Source organism: Phycodurus eques, chromosome 5 (assembly GCF_024500275.1).
Source record: "Phycodurus eques isolate BA_2022a chromosome 5, UOR_Pequ_1.1, whole genome shotgun sequence".
NCBI lineage: Eukaryota > Metazoa > Chordata > Actinopteri > Syngnathiformes > Syngnathidae > Phycodurus > Phycodurus eques.
Window position 1 is genome coordinate 25234875 of NC_084529.1, and position 15579 is coordinate 25250453.

Sequence of the window (15579 nt, forward strand, 5' to 3'; positions counted from 1 at the left end):
GTAGGCTTAAAAAAATTATGAATTAGATGATGATGTGAAACAAAAGCTCAAAAAGAAAGCTGATGGCCATGATAGTGTGCACAACGCATCTATGATCAGTTAAAAGAAAGAAAGATTAATGGAGGCATAGAGGACATTCTCTGGCAATGAGCGAAAGGCGAGGAGACAAGAGGGAGGGAGTGATGACAAACTGAAGAGGAGGGGGGGCAGGATGTGGAGGGATCCTGGGGGCGTCTAAAAATAGAAATTGAGCGAAGCAGGAGAAGGAGCGTGTGAAGGAGAAATGGAACGGAGTGATGGGGGGGACAGAGGGAGGGAAGGAAGGAGAGGAAAGCGAGCGAGAGTAGCACAAAGTCAAAAAGTGAAAAGGGGAAGCAAAATTTATTTTAAAATCTGACTCTTTCGTCGTCGACACCCCCCTGTCCCCTCCCTCCTCAATGTTAAGAATGAAACAGTCCAACACATAAAAGCCTCAATGGGAGCGGATCATACAACAAGGAGAAGCCAACAAGCATCTCCATCTGAAACTATAACATATACACGGGACACTTTTCTTTGCATCCAGTAGAAAAATCCCAGCTGTCATCGGGCAGGAGGCGGGGTACACCCTGAACTGGTTGCCAGCCAATCGCAGGGCACATACAAACAAACAACCATTCGCACTCACATTCACACCTACGGTCAATTTAGAGTCTCCAATTAATGCATGTTTTTGGGATGTGGGAGGAAAACCGGAGTGCCCGGAGAAAACCCACGCAGGCACGGGGAGAACATGCAAACTCCACACAGGCGGGGCCGGGGATGGAACCCGGGTCCTCAGAACTGTGAGGCTGACGCTCTAACGAGTCGGCCACCGTGCCGCAACTACAGTATTAGATAGCATAACATACAGTCATGTATTATGTAGTTACTGATTTTAACGCATATAGCCACAATCAATGCCTCACTAAAGCCAATGAGAATATGAAAATAATTAAATCAAATCAATTTACAATTGCATATAATGACATTATACATAATGATCTAAAAATGAAAAAAAGTTTTTTTTTTAAAAACTTGTAATATCCATCCATTTTCTTTACCGCTTATCCACACTAGGGTCGCAGGCTGCTGGAGCCTATCCCAGCTATCTTCGGGCGAGAGGCGGCGTACACCCTGAACCGGTCGCCAGCCAATCGCAGGGCACAAAGAAACAAACAACCATTCGCTCTCACATTCACACCTACGGCAATTTAGAATCTTCAATAACCTACCACGCATGTTTTTGGGATGTGGGAGGAAACCGGAATGCCCGGAGAAAACCCACCCAGGCACGGGGAGAACATGCATACTCCACAGAGGCGGGGCCGGGATTTGAACCCCGGTCCCCAGAACTGTGAGGCAGATGTGAAGCAGTGTTTGTCAAAACTTATAATATATCATACTAATTTCATGGGGTTAAAAAATTATTATTATTTTTTTTTCTAAATGTATGTGCATTAGTGCACATTTGAAAAGTATACCCAATATTGTGGGAGCTGATTTTGACAACAAAAAAAGAAGCAAGCACCCCTTGAAAGGAAGCACCCCTTGAAAGGCAGTACATAATGGATAAATTAGTCTTATTTAATAAACTAACATACATTTGCAAGCTCTCAGAAGTTACCTAATCAGAGATGCACAACTTCTACAATTCATTTATTTTTTTAACCCACCCATTTTAAAGTTCTCAGCATGTTTTTTCACACACTCGCACAGGACCCCACCGAGTGGCACCTGCGTAGAAGAGTGTCGTGCGACGGGGCGCACGTACGCTGCCCTGAAGCGGCAGAATGTGCAGGAATGCATGTCGAGTATGCGCGGTGATCCGAGGTAGAGTGGGGCTCATGCGGCTGATGTCACTTTTGGCAGGTTTCAAAGTGATAGGATTGGGAAATGAGCTTTTGAGTGATAAGTGATGCAACATTTGGCTCAGCGCCCTTAAATAGTAAGAGATAGTTTAAATGTGGCAAAAATGTTCCGAAAATTTATCAATGGACAATTTTGATAACCATAGAATCAAAAAAGCCACAGAGGAAAGCGGTACATGCTGTGCTCTGACCAGGCTGCTCAGTAAAACATTTTGATTCAGGAATTACTACACGGTGAGACTTGAGCTCAGGGAGCACCACAGAGAAGGTACCACCGACCAGGAACTATACAAGTTACCACAGAATTAAAACGCCACATACGGCAGAATGTGCATCTCAGTCCTAGCAGTTCAGTACAATACTCAGATTTCGATTTTGAGATTTTAATGACCACACAAACTGAATCAGGTTGAATTACATGGGCAGCAGTTTTGCAACACAGAGCCTCAGCCGCCGATGCTTAACACGTTTACACAGGTAAGGTCAGCCTCAGAGCAGGCGGTATTCTCGCAATATCCAAGGCCTCCGCATGGAGCTTGACATGCTTACCCAGGGAAGGTGAACCTTGGCTGGGCAACATCCTGAGTTCCTGTACACGATGGCAGACATTACATGGTACAAAATACACCATGTAAATATGCGAAACTAGTGAAAGGGAGTTTATCGCTAAAGTTACTATAATAAAACTGCGACAAACAAGATGTACGCCAGCTGTTTTTCACATTGATGTGAAGAGACTCACCTCCCAGGGTCACATAATGTCCCTGATTACACCCGCCGAGCATTTGCAGCATTCACAATTAATATACATGAATCGTATCTTGGAGGGTGCTTTGCTAGTCCAAGGGGAGCTACAGCAGCCCCTAGCAAACCCCCACCCCTCCTTCCACAGAGGAGATGATGTGTCCCCCCCCCTCCTCTTTCACGCACATCCCCATATCCTCGTGCTTTACTTATGAATGACAACACTCCTCCCACCTATTATATAATAGCACCATTCTCTCAATAACCGTTGCATGTGTGCGTGTATTGCCCGCAGTGCGTGCAAGTGGACTCTGGTAAAACTCTGAGGAGGAGGACACAGAGTTCAGAATGGAGACATTTGTTGTTGTTTAAATTCAAGATATACTTTATGAAGCTGCATGAAAGCATTCTTATTCATCCTTGGATATACACTCACCGTGCACAATATTAGGCACGGTGATGCAGCGGCATGGTTATTTTTAGGCCATATATTTGTGTGGTTGTAGTTCTTAGTAGGTGTACGTGTGTACTGCATGTTAACGACAGCCATTTAACTACAGGAACCAACAGGAGTGTTCCTAATATTTGGAGTTTTGACCTTTTGGTGCAACTATACAAGGCAACCAAAAGATTAGAAAGGGCTGTCAGTGATTGTAGTGCATCATCTAGGGTTGTTACCATCGAATATTTTTAGAATAGATTATTCCATTTATTAATCAAATAAAAAATGATTTTGCATTCATGTTTATTGAAAATTTGTGTTAGCCCTGTTACTGTTTATTAGCAGATTATTGGTTTTACTTGGCATTGTTTAATGATTAAACCAAATAACAATTAAGCAATATCAAATGAGGGGGAGTGATGTTGCATTCACCAAACTTTGTGAAACTGATAGTTACTTCTTGGCTACTGATTAACACGAAGGGCGACTAGTTTGATAAACACTTCTGAGGCTGCTTCAGGTTCAGCTGCAGGTTATTCACACTACGGCTGCAAATAAGGATTATTTCCGCAATAGATTAAACTGACTAGGATTTAAGTCGATTCTGATGCCACTTACGTTCATACGCAAGACAAGGCAGGTGAGCAAATACTTTTGACAATATACTGTTTACTTATAGCATATTTAATTGGTTTAAGCATTTCCATAAACACAAGGTGTAGTGGGCTGCCCGCTTCCACCCAATTTTGTATGTTGTCCTCAGAGGAAGAAGTTTAGACAATCCTGTGCCACGATCTGTTCTGCATACTGCACAGTGAACACCTGCAAACTTCACTAATCACAGATTTTTGGGAAAACCTATCCTCAGTCATTTGCTGAAAACTCACCTAATTGCCGTTTCAGTCCTCAGGCCAAAGCAATACAACAATTAATTTGAGAATGTCTTGGTATTGCTGTTAGGGTTAATTCATTCCGTTTTAAGTGCTTTGTCGGCTTCTACAGGTAATTAAAACCCCTTTTAGAGGGGTCAATTACTTGGATTTTTACGATTCGTAGCCCCTATCCCTGGCGAATAGCAGGTGTTCAATGTATTCTCCGATGTGGCTACATAAGGTGAGCAAATTATAAGAAACAGCTCCTCCCAAGACACAAAGCAGTTATACACCAACACAATACTATACATAGCAAATTAACATCTCTGACTGGATCTCATTAGATTTTAGTGTGCTAATAAAATGAGTGCAAGTTCTCCCATTCACACAGCGAGAGTAGATTCGCAACGGCTCCCGAGCACCGAGAGCGGCCTGACGGGGGCGCTTTAGCGCTGCACGTCACGTCCAGAGGTATTGACATCCCCCAGCCTTTTGCCCCCCTTCCATCCTCCCTCCCCGGGCGGAGGTGCGGCCGCTGCCGGTTCGCTACGGCGCGGCTCTAAAAAAAGCAGCAGGAGGAGTAAAAATAGCAGCGACTGCCTCGTCTGGGAGCTAAACCCCGGCCCACCCGCCCGCCCCCAACATGGCCCCCACCCATCCATCGCCTCCCGTCTTGCATGCTTGCCTGCCGCATGCACCTGAATACCAAGCAAGATCACCTGCGTCACCGTCAGCACCATCACCACGACAACCGGGGCTGCAGCATCCACGCTGCATGCTGGGAAACACCGCGCGCACACACACATACATACACACACTTAGAAATATGATGAAAAATGGGAGAAAAACTAAATACAGCTTATTGCCGTTTATTACAAAATAGTATGGGTAAGACGGCATTAAATATCAATAGTGGCACTGTCCAATGAGGTTTTCTCTAACACCTACGTAGTGACATAGCGTAGATCCTGTTTTTGGTAAGGCAGTGAGCCCTGTGGAAAATCTGTGATAGACCACAGTAAAATAAAAATAAATAAATATGTATACGTACGTCAGTCTCACAGTTCTGAGGAGCGGGGATCAATCCCCGCCCCCGCCTGTGTGGAGTTTGCATGTTCTCCCCGTGCCTGTGGGGGTTTTCTCCGGGCACTCCGGTTTCCTCCCACATCCCAAAAACATGCATGGTAGGTTAATTGACTCTAAATTGCCCGTAGGTGTGAATGTGAATGGTTGTTTGTTTGTACGTATGTGCCCTGCGATTGGCTGGCAACCAAAAACAACAACCAAAAAATAAAATTTAAGCTAGCAACCAGTTCAGGGTGTACCCCGCCTCCTGCCCGATGATAGCTGGGATAGGCTCCAGCACGCCCGCGACCCTAGTGAGGAGAAGCGGCTCAGAAAATGGATGGATGGATGGATATATTATTATATTATATATTATATAATATATTATACTCTCCCATGCCTTAAAAACATTCGATTAAAAACAGATTAGATAATTGCATGTGCCTTTAAGAGGCGGAGTCTGGTGGGTTGACGTGAGAGTGTCTGGGTGTGAGCTGTGGCCGACATCAGTTCTTGCGCAAATGTGCTCTTTGTTTGTGCTTTACTGTTTACTTAATAAACGACTGAAAAGTTCATCTGTGACTGTAGTTCTCCTTTCCCACATCCAACGGCAATACAGTAAGTACGTATAGTATGAAAACGCATAAAAAAATAATATTTAAAAGTTAATTTCTGTAGATCAGGGGTGACGAACCTTTTAGAAACTGAGGGCTACTGATTAATGTGAAGGGCTACCAGTTTGATACACAATTGTGGGGGGGATTTGCTCAAATTATTTGGGTGTAAATTATCGCCTGATAATTGTTCCTCCCGCGAGCTTGTCTTTACGTACGCTATCGTTTTGTCATGCACAACAAAACTGACCTTTGAACTATACTATTTTTTCCCGCCATTTTGTCATTTCCAACTTTACACCATTGCAAGTGTGATTTTAAAGAATAGCAAAAAAAAAAAAAGGAAGATGCATCTCATTGGTACGTGGACCAAAACAACAACAAAAAATATCTAGCTGATGAGCTATTTTTAGAATAGGCCCACAGGCTACTCATGAGTTCCTCGGGGGCTACCATGGTGACCGCAGGCACCAGTGACTCTGGGAGCAGATGACTTTCATCCAATGGATCATATTGTGGTATTGTTGGTAGCGTAGGAGTTACAGTATACACCATGCAATTCTTAAAAGTCTGCAAAAACATCAAATTCCCAGCATAAGGGTCAGTGAACGCAACACGTGCCATAGGAGGATTGTCAATATAGGTAAACTCTGTGTGCCTTTTTGCTCATCATTTTCACTGCATTTGAGGAGGAACTGTTCATGTGTTTAAAAAAACAAACAAAAAAAACAAACAAAAAAAACATCCTATACCGTCACTGTGTCACGTTCATAAATGTCCAAAATTCCCAAAGGTTTGAGATAAAAAGGTTGCCCTCGCCGTCTTAAAGACACAGTAGTAAAAATGAACATCCGGCAAATCCTCAATTAAGATTCTCAGGGAGGAGAGACTGCGGTCCTCGTATGCCCTGCTCGTGTTATGTAATCTGTCGCACCCCAAACTCGCCTATCAACGAGCAGAGGCCTCCTACGTTACACGCAGGGTGGGAGGAACGGAGGGATGCAGCAGAGGATGGAGACACACACACACACACACACACACACAGACGTGTATATTTCTTTAAATAGCAAGGGAGAAAGTCACATGGGTAATATAAAAGTCGACAAAAATAAAGCTTGATGGGGAAGCAGGGAGGCTTGAGGACTTGTACTTCAGAGCCACCCAAGATAGATCCAACAGCTATATTTGGATATGCAGCAAAAAATAGCTTTTACAAAAAATTAAAAAATTAAAACTGAACTGAAAAGAAAAAGCACCCAGTATTGTTTGAAAAAAATAATTTCTTTCAACTCGCTGGTGATTTTTCAGGAAACCTCACAACCCGGGAGGTTCATGTGAGACATGAAAGTTTTTCTTAAAAGCCACAAGTTCTGGAATATTGACTTTTTAAGTTGCTTGTTCAGAAATAGTGGGGTCTCTGGAGTGCCTACCCACTCATCAAGTGTGAAATTAATCAAGCAAGGGTAATTTAGGTAGCACTGGCTTCATCCAAGCACTGTTCATTTGCAGTCTGGATGTGGAGGGTTGAACCTCTGCTCTGGCCGGAGTCTCAGAGTCTCTAATAACACCACACAAAAAATTGGAGAGATTTCAACCAGTGTGACAAGTGGACGTTAAGTGTGTTGTAATTACTTATCTTTTGTGTATTCTGACCAAAGAATGTTAGATACCTTTTATTAAAGACATCCAGGAACTGTTTTCGATTGTGAATGAAACAAAAACGGTCTTCTTTAAAACATTGGCTGTCAAAAGGTTTCATGAAGGCAATAGACACAACAACCAATTTGGATTCCCATCGTTTCTGAATGGGGGAAAACCGTTTAAAAATCCCTCCGAAAACATAATTTGTCCAGGAACTTGACAGCAACATTAGCATTAAGACCTAAAAACAAAAGATTCCCCACCCGCCCCCCTAACTAATTCCCATGCACTTTTCGTACGAAATCTTAGTGAGAACAGACTCGACATTGAACGGATGCACAACCCTCAGAATGAAGCTTCTCAAGTAGGGCATGAGAGAATGTTGATTCGTATGAACTGATTGTGCCAAAAGATTATTCACGTGGCGCCTTGTTTGGATTGCAAACAATGTCAAAAGGGAGTCGGTGTGCTCATGGAGGTCTCTAAACCACGACAACAATGCAGTGACTGACTGGAGGTAATAATTACATTCATTAAAAGTATATGAAAACAATCCTCACCGTTGGGTAAACAAACAGCCAAAATGACACCCATTCTTATAAGTTTCCCATTGTTGTTTACAATGTGATACATCGGTGCCAACTGGTCAACAGTTTCAGAATGTCAACGTATCTTTGTTCATCTATCTATGCCAGCGACATCCAGTGACACACAAAACAAACGCTCTTCCACCAGATGTCAAAAAGCACATAAATAATCTACCTGTGCATCCAGCAGTTTCCCTTCATACTACAGAATAAGTCGTGGCATCCACACAATCTTTCAGTCCATTTGTGAGCAAAAAGTGCAACGAGATTTCAGTGTACTGTATATACTTTGTGTGACATTCATTTGGTGGATTTTGCTAATGTATGCATGTGCCTTGGCTCAATAAAAGGTAGGAAAACTCACGAATTAATCAATTTTCTTGTGGTCCATCATTGTTTCTTTCCATTGTGATGTGCACGTTCCACGTTTTCAGCTTTTTGACGGCATAATAATGGCTTCATACCCAAAAACATGTTTGTGTTTATAGGGCCATCATCAATTACAATGGTGCCTTGCGAGTGAAATTTGTCCATCACGAAGCTCGCAACTCAGTTTAGTCGTTTATAAAAAATATTTTTAATTTTTTTTAATAAAGAAAATAGCATGGAATTTTCTAAAAACAAACAAATATAACAACATAAACTGGGTTTGTAAAGTGTAATTACTGTACATACACAGTTTGTATGTTTCATATGTGCCTTTCAGGGGTGTGGCCCAGTAAGTGATGTCAGGAGCTGGAGTCAGGTCGGCCAGTTAGTCTGCGTGTGAGCGTCTGGGTGTGAGTTGTGGTCTACAGCAGCTCCTGGAGCCTATCCCAGCTATCATCGGGCAGGAAGCGGGGTACACTCTCAACTGGTTGCCAGCCAATCGCAGGGCACATATAAACAAACAACCAGTCGCACTCTCATGTCGTATATTTGTGTATTTGACTGTTTGTCCCGTTCAATGAAGGGCTGAAAGCACATCAGCGACTGTGGTACTTCTGCCCACAATTCTTCCCCCCCCCAACTTTACTTGAGCACCGGCATATCTGAAAATAAAACAAATCAACAAATCAGTGGATAATAATGGCCACTTCCATCTGTTTTTCTGTAGTCCACTACTGTTTTTTTTTTTTTTTAATATGTAATTGTTCTACATTTTCAGCATATAGACAGAAATTAACATGGCAGCGTGTGATAAAAAACATACATTAAGTTTCTTTTACATTTGAATTTTTAGGCAGCAAGACTCCTTTAGCATGTAAATTAATGGTCAAAAAGGACACGGCTTTAATCTGTTTTCCACCACTGCTGTTATTGTTTGTTACATTTTGAACATTTCTCTTGTTCCTTTAAGGGAGCGTCAGGCAGCAACGACAACCCTCCAACTAATTTGGTTTTGAGCAGTTTTTTTTCAGCTGGGCAAAGGTTAGTCTGTTTTAGACATAAAATATACCCAGATTCTATTAGAAAATGTCCACTTTTTGATACACGTTTCCAAAGGTTTGCATTTTCAGGTTCCAAAAACACTAAGGTCACCAAAGTCCCGTTTTGATGTGAAAACAGCCCTCGCATGCGTATGTACAGACAAATTCAATGCAATGCACTGCACGCGTTTGTGTTTATCTGATGTTACTTTAGACCAAGCGCTTCTTTTTTGCCATGTGACAACCGTGATATCGGTCCCAATTAATTTTGGTGCATCACAAGGGGAACGAGGGATGACAAAACAAAAAGAAAGTGACAACGAAGAGGAACAAAATCATACGGACGATACGAGAAAAATGAATGAGAGGAGACTGTAGCTATACGATTCAACAGCCTCCCTATCCTGCTCTGTGTGTGCATGTGTTGCTGAGGAGGTTGAAAGGGAAGCTACAACATAGGGTTTTTTTTTTTTCCTTTTACCCAGCATCCCCGGCTGCGGCACGTGTCGCGGAGCGTGTTCAGCACATGAACAGCGGTGTGCTCGCTCGCCGCCCACACACGCACACAAAACAGAAAGGGGGAGGCACATTCACAAGGTTGACGACATTCACATAGCTCACACACGTCATTCACCGATATATGAACATTCGCCTTCAAGTCAATGAATGAAGCCCGGCTACATGGCTGTTATATAATGCCATTGTTATCTTGATAAAGTTACAAGAGGGACGGTGCCTTGCCTATAACTGAGTTTTACACAGGCACATGCAGCACAACACACAGTGGTCTTATGTAACATTGGGTTGTAAAGAAGCATCGTGGCAACAAGTAATAACTGACTACACTATTTTTTAAAAAAAAATCCCTGTTATGTTTATAAAAAATAATAGAAAGACTGCTCGAATTCACTGTATGCATGTTTTGCATGCATACAGTAAACAGTTAGATTACGAGTGCAGGAGATGCTGAATGGGGGAAGCCGCCTTGACTCACACTGCCTGCACAAGCTCAATCCTACCACTAGGAGTCGCCTGCTCTAAAAAACGGGGAAGACCAGGGAAAATCCCTACTGCTCAATGCAGAGCTGCACATGCTGAGTGTTGTGATTCACATTGGCAACACCTGTCATGTTTCTTTTACAAAATAAAATGCTATGCTTTTCTGTGGAAAAAGCACACAAATCAAAGCAGTTTGTAATGATGCATAATAGTCTTACTTTCCCCCCTAATAAAAAGCAAGGTAACTCTAAAAACAACAAATAAAAACATCTCACCAAATCTGGAGTAAGGTATTTTTTGTTTAGCAACAAAATCCATTTTATTTATTTTTTTTACAAAATTTGACTTATTTTTGGGTGATTTGGGGTCTTTTTAGCCAAAAACAACAAAAAAATAAAATGTTTTTAGTTTTAAAAACTCCAGAAATTATTTAATAAGCAGAGCTGAAGTCCCATAAGTATTGTGGGGCTTGGTTCCCCTCAGCAACAACAAAACTAATTAAAATAAAAAATAAAACATGAAAAAAAAATTCTAAGAAATTGAAGAAAAATCTGGGAATAGGTTAATTTGCAGGTGACAAACCACAAGTATGTGACGGTCCACTGTAATATGTAATCATAATATAATACATAAATAAAAGTAAGTAAGCAGCTGCACATTTTATATACGAAACATGCCTTCCGCCGCGGTAGTTTGGTTATGTGGCAGTTTGGTTGAATGGTGAATTCACGGAAAAGCACACACACAAATCCAAACCACATTACTTCACATTAGCGTTACATTTATTCCCAATGAAAGAAACATGCATCTCCGCATTTTGTGAACATTGTTTGTTATAAAGGTTTTAAAAACTCAAAATTTGAAGTCGAGTTAACGCCTTTTCCCAAATGGACAGCGACTGTGTGTAAGAAACGCACATGTGCAACTTTAAATTTCAATAAATGTGAGTGAACTTTCACTCTTTAAAAAAAGTCTTAGCTCGCAGATATAAGCACAACGAGCTGAGCACGTGTTGACAAACCTGTTTTCCCTGCACGCCGCCACCTGTGTCGGGAAAAACACAACAAGCACGCGCGCGCGCACACACACACACACACACACGGACACGCGCAAGTTTAAAGTCACAAGCATCGACTGTCTACGGCACAGGTGTCAAACTCAAGGCCCGGGGGCCAGATCCGGCCCGCCACATGATTTTATGAGGGCCGCGAAGGCAAATCATGTGTGTCAACTTCCATGATTCTTGTTCAAATCTGTAACCAAGATTTCAAATGGTCATATTTCGTAAATAACAGATATTGCAAGTATTTTTGTGTTACCAAATATGAACAGTAGTTGAAAAACGCATTACCCTTGATTTCTGAATCCAAAACTAGTTTATAAATTTCGGGTGTAGTAATATCATGAAGTGATTCGGCTGTTAGGCTGTTACAGCCGAACAGTACAAAAAATAAAAATAAAAAATGATGGTGATTAAAGATTTGTATGGTTTCACAGTCGTAACGGCCCTCTGAGGGAAACCGTAACTACAATGTGGCCCGCAACAAAAATGAGTTTGACACCGCTGGTCTACGCAGCTTTTAACATTGTTTACCAGCAAATCACACGTAACGTAAAGAGCGGCAGGTGAGAATGTAGTTCCACAGCCACATTCCCAATGAGATCTGCATTCAGACGACACCACACTGCAGAATGAGGGGCCTCCATTGCGCAACACGTTACAACGGAGCTGTGAAAATCGGAGGATTTGGACGCTTTTGCTGTTCGATTACAAACTATGCTAAAATCAATCAAATGTAGGCTCAACATCTGCTTAGCAGTTATATTCATTTAGTGAAAAAACTCATTTTGGGGTACTTTTGCTTCAAGGCGTTTTAATTTTGTATTGTACTTTTTAAATCCAATCATTCGTGAGTGGAAATGGCTTTTTTTTTTTTTTTACGCACTATAATGGTGGGGGTATTTTTACTTTTTGTAGTACATTTACTTTTTTGGAAGCAAGTAATCTTATTTTCATTACCAAGTTAGAAACCAATTTAAAACAAAAACAGACGCTGTAGAGGGCAGCATTATGACTTTATAGCATTTTTTAAAACTTAAATATTAGTTTTACTTGAGCAGGTTTCCTTGAACGTGCTGTACGATTTAAATGAAATCATTACGGATTGTAACAAAACTATATTTTGCCGTGTGAGTATTTTTGAGGGAATGTAAAATATATAAAAATATTTTTACATGCACTACACTTGAGTATTTGGGGTTGGAGTCAACTGTTTCAAGACATTAAAATCTGCATTTTTACTTCAGTATGGTTTTGTTTCAAGTGTTGTACAGTTTTATTCCAATCATGACAGTGATTTCCCAAAAAATTTTGTTTAAATATATAATTAGCATTGTTGAAATCTGCAATCATACTTTTACTTTGAACAGCGCTGCCTTAGCCAGAGTAACTGAATTCATACAAGCAGCTCATCCCTGGACACTATTTTCAAAAGTTACAAAAGCCTAAACTATTCAATCTTAAGAAACCCTGAAGAGGTCTTTCAGAAAATAAGGGTATCCCCCGGCTTGAAGATGGCGCCACAGGACGACAACTCACGCCACCCTCCGCATCAACAGGCCCGACTGGTGCGTCAGGTCCGACCAGCTGAGGGGAGAGAGCTCGATGCAGCAAGTAAGCCTTTCTCAAACACGCTTCCCGTATGCGCCTCAACTGCCGGTGGTGCTCATCCCGCGACACCTAACTGGTTTCGGGCACTGGTGTTAGTGCGTGGTCGACATCCTCAAAAATGGTCGCAAAGAAAGAATGGGCACCATTAATGGCCGCGACCGTGAATAGATGGTAGTTCAAAAATAGAACCCCCATTTTGAATGCATTGCCTGTACGGTGGAACCTCGGTTTACAAACGACCCAGTTTATGAACAATTGTTTTTTTTTTTTTAAAGAAATTACCTTGTTACATATTATTTTCGGTTTACAAACAGTTTTAGCATGGCCGCAGAAGGCTCAGAACTTTGTGTTTTTTTATTTTTTTTATTTCTTTCAACGAGAAAAATGTACTCGCTTTGCGAACATTTCATTTTACAGAACAAATTACATTTGTAACCCTAGGTTCCACTGTATTTGGATTCATTTAGCGAAACAAACTAGACCTTGTCATTTTAAAGGGTTTTCCCACTCGCAGCTCAAGAGTGATCAATCAAAATTTTTTCCACACTACGTAAAACGGAGCGAGAGCTCACCTCGAACTATAGTCTCAATGATATGAAATGTGAAAAAAGTGACAGCATCGAACTAAAGTGGATCAGAAAGGGACAATGTGAACACAAACTGGTCAAGAAAAAGGACTTTTCACATTCACATTGCACGCTGATTTGAAATAGAATCTTTTCCTGGTTGATTTTATTCATTAAATGGAATGTCAATAGAGGGCAAAGCGAATCTAGGGAAAGCTGGGTGAAACCAAAAGGAGATCAATGATGTCTCAATGATGTGCAATGTGAACACAAAGCAGATCAGAGTTCATTTTCTTGTTGGTTCGCAATAAACGAGGTCAGTTCATCTTTCGAGAAAAAGGACTAACGTTGGCCAAGAAGTGAAATAAAAGAAAAGGGGACTTTCCCAGTCATATTCAGAGTCGATTTGAAAAATAGTATTCAGTCCTGGTTCTGATCCACTTTCATCATTTAATACCAGGTAAACCTGGGTGAACCCAAATGGGGATCACCTCTGGCAATAGTATCAATGATGTGCAATGTAAACCTGAAGTGGATCATGAGGAGACCTGGGTCCAAGTATAAATAAGCTCTCACTGTGAACGTGAAGTGAAAAGAGTCTCTTTTTGTGTTAGTTTAAAGATTCAAGGTAAATTATTGTCATAACAACACATGATGTGGCACAAAATTCAATACCAGAGGTCCCAGATTCACCTAGCAAGTCTCAAGACTTGTGAACAAGGCCAATTCATCGCTAAAAAGAAGGTAAAGAAGAAGGTGGGACAAGAAGTGAAACAACAGTAAAGAGAATTTTGACATTGACTTTCCAAGCTAATTCGAAAAACAGGATCTAGTTCTGGTCCACTTTCCTCATTTGAATACACTGTCAATACAAGGCCAAGTGAATCTGGGAGGCGGCCATTCTACAGCAAGATCAAACAGAGCACCTCTAGCAACAGTCACAAGGATGCGCAATGTGAATACAAGCGGCACCATCGACCTAAGTGGCTCAAATGGACTCTCAATCTGAACTCAAACCGACCACAATTTTTTTTTGTGTTGTTAGCCATGGACAAGGAACGCTTGTGCGGTCGACCAAGAGGTGAAGGAAACAACAGAAAAGGGACTTAGTTGTGTTTGCGTTCATATGGAAAAGAATCCAGTTATTGTTCTGATCGTGGTCGACTTTCCTCATTCAATACAATGTCAACAAAAGACTATGTGAATCTGGGTAACACTTGTGAAGCGAAACCAAATTTAGATCTCCTCCGGGGACTGTCTAAGAGATGCGCAATGTAAATAAAAAGTGGCAGCATCAACCTGACTTGGATCAGAAAGAGACCTGGATCCAGATTTAAATGACAGTGTGAATGCAAACTCAACTGAATCCTTTTTCTGTTGGTTCCCCATAAACAAGGTCAGTTTGTTAAAACCAGTACTCCCAGGAAGTCAACCAACAGAATAAAAGGACTTGCTTTTGCCATCATATTGGAAGATGATTGGAAAAAAAGATTGTATACTCCAGTGTCCTCTTTCGATCCAATTTAAATGGGATCCAGGTCTGGTTCAACTCCACTTTCCTTATTTGATGCAACACAATTCGAGGCAAAGTGAATCAAGAGAGCTTTGTGTTCACATTGTGAAGCCATCGGAGCTCAAATTCTGGGTGTTCACTTACTGTATGTGCCACAAAACTACTGACTCATCACTTTGAATACATTTGGCTTATTTTCAGCCAGTGTTGGCTCGACTACTAAAAGAGTTGCACAAGTGTCCACAAATAGATCACTTTTACATAGTTTAGAAAGACGCATCACGTGAAAAGTATCTAATTACCAGAGCGGTGATGTAATTAAATCATTCCTGAATGACGGTGATGCGTCCACGTGCCGTTGGATTTCTCAACGCACTAAAAATGAGGGGTGCAAAGGGTGTGTGAATGTGATCACTACGCCTATATGGTCAACGGATGACGAAGCGGTAAACGAGTGCATGACTCATCGATGTGCACCGGTATGTGTGCGCAACATCAGTGACATGGAAGGGGAGGGGGGATACAAAATGAGCATTAGTCATCCTAAAGGCACCATTCATCAATGTA

The 15579-nt window shown here is 41.5% G+C and overlaps 1 protein-coding gene across 1 annotated transcript in view; it reads right to left on the bottom strand.

Annotated features, from left to right (window-relative positions):
• hsd17b12a (hydroxysteroid (17-beta) dehydrogenase 12a) overlaps positions 1–15579 on the bottom strand; it is a 30965-nt gene that overhangs the window by 14465 nt on the left and 921 nt on the right. The gene's annotated exons all lie outside the window — the stretch shown is intronic.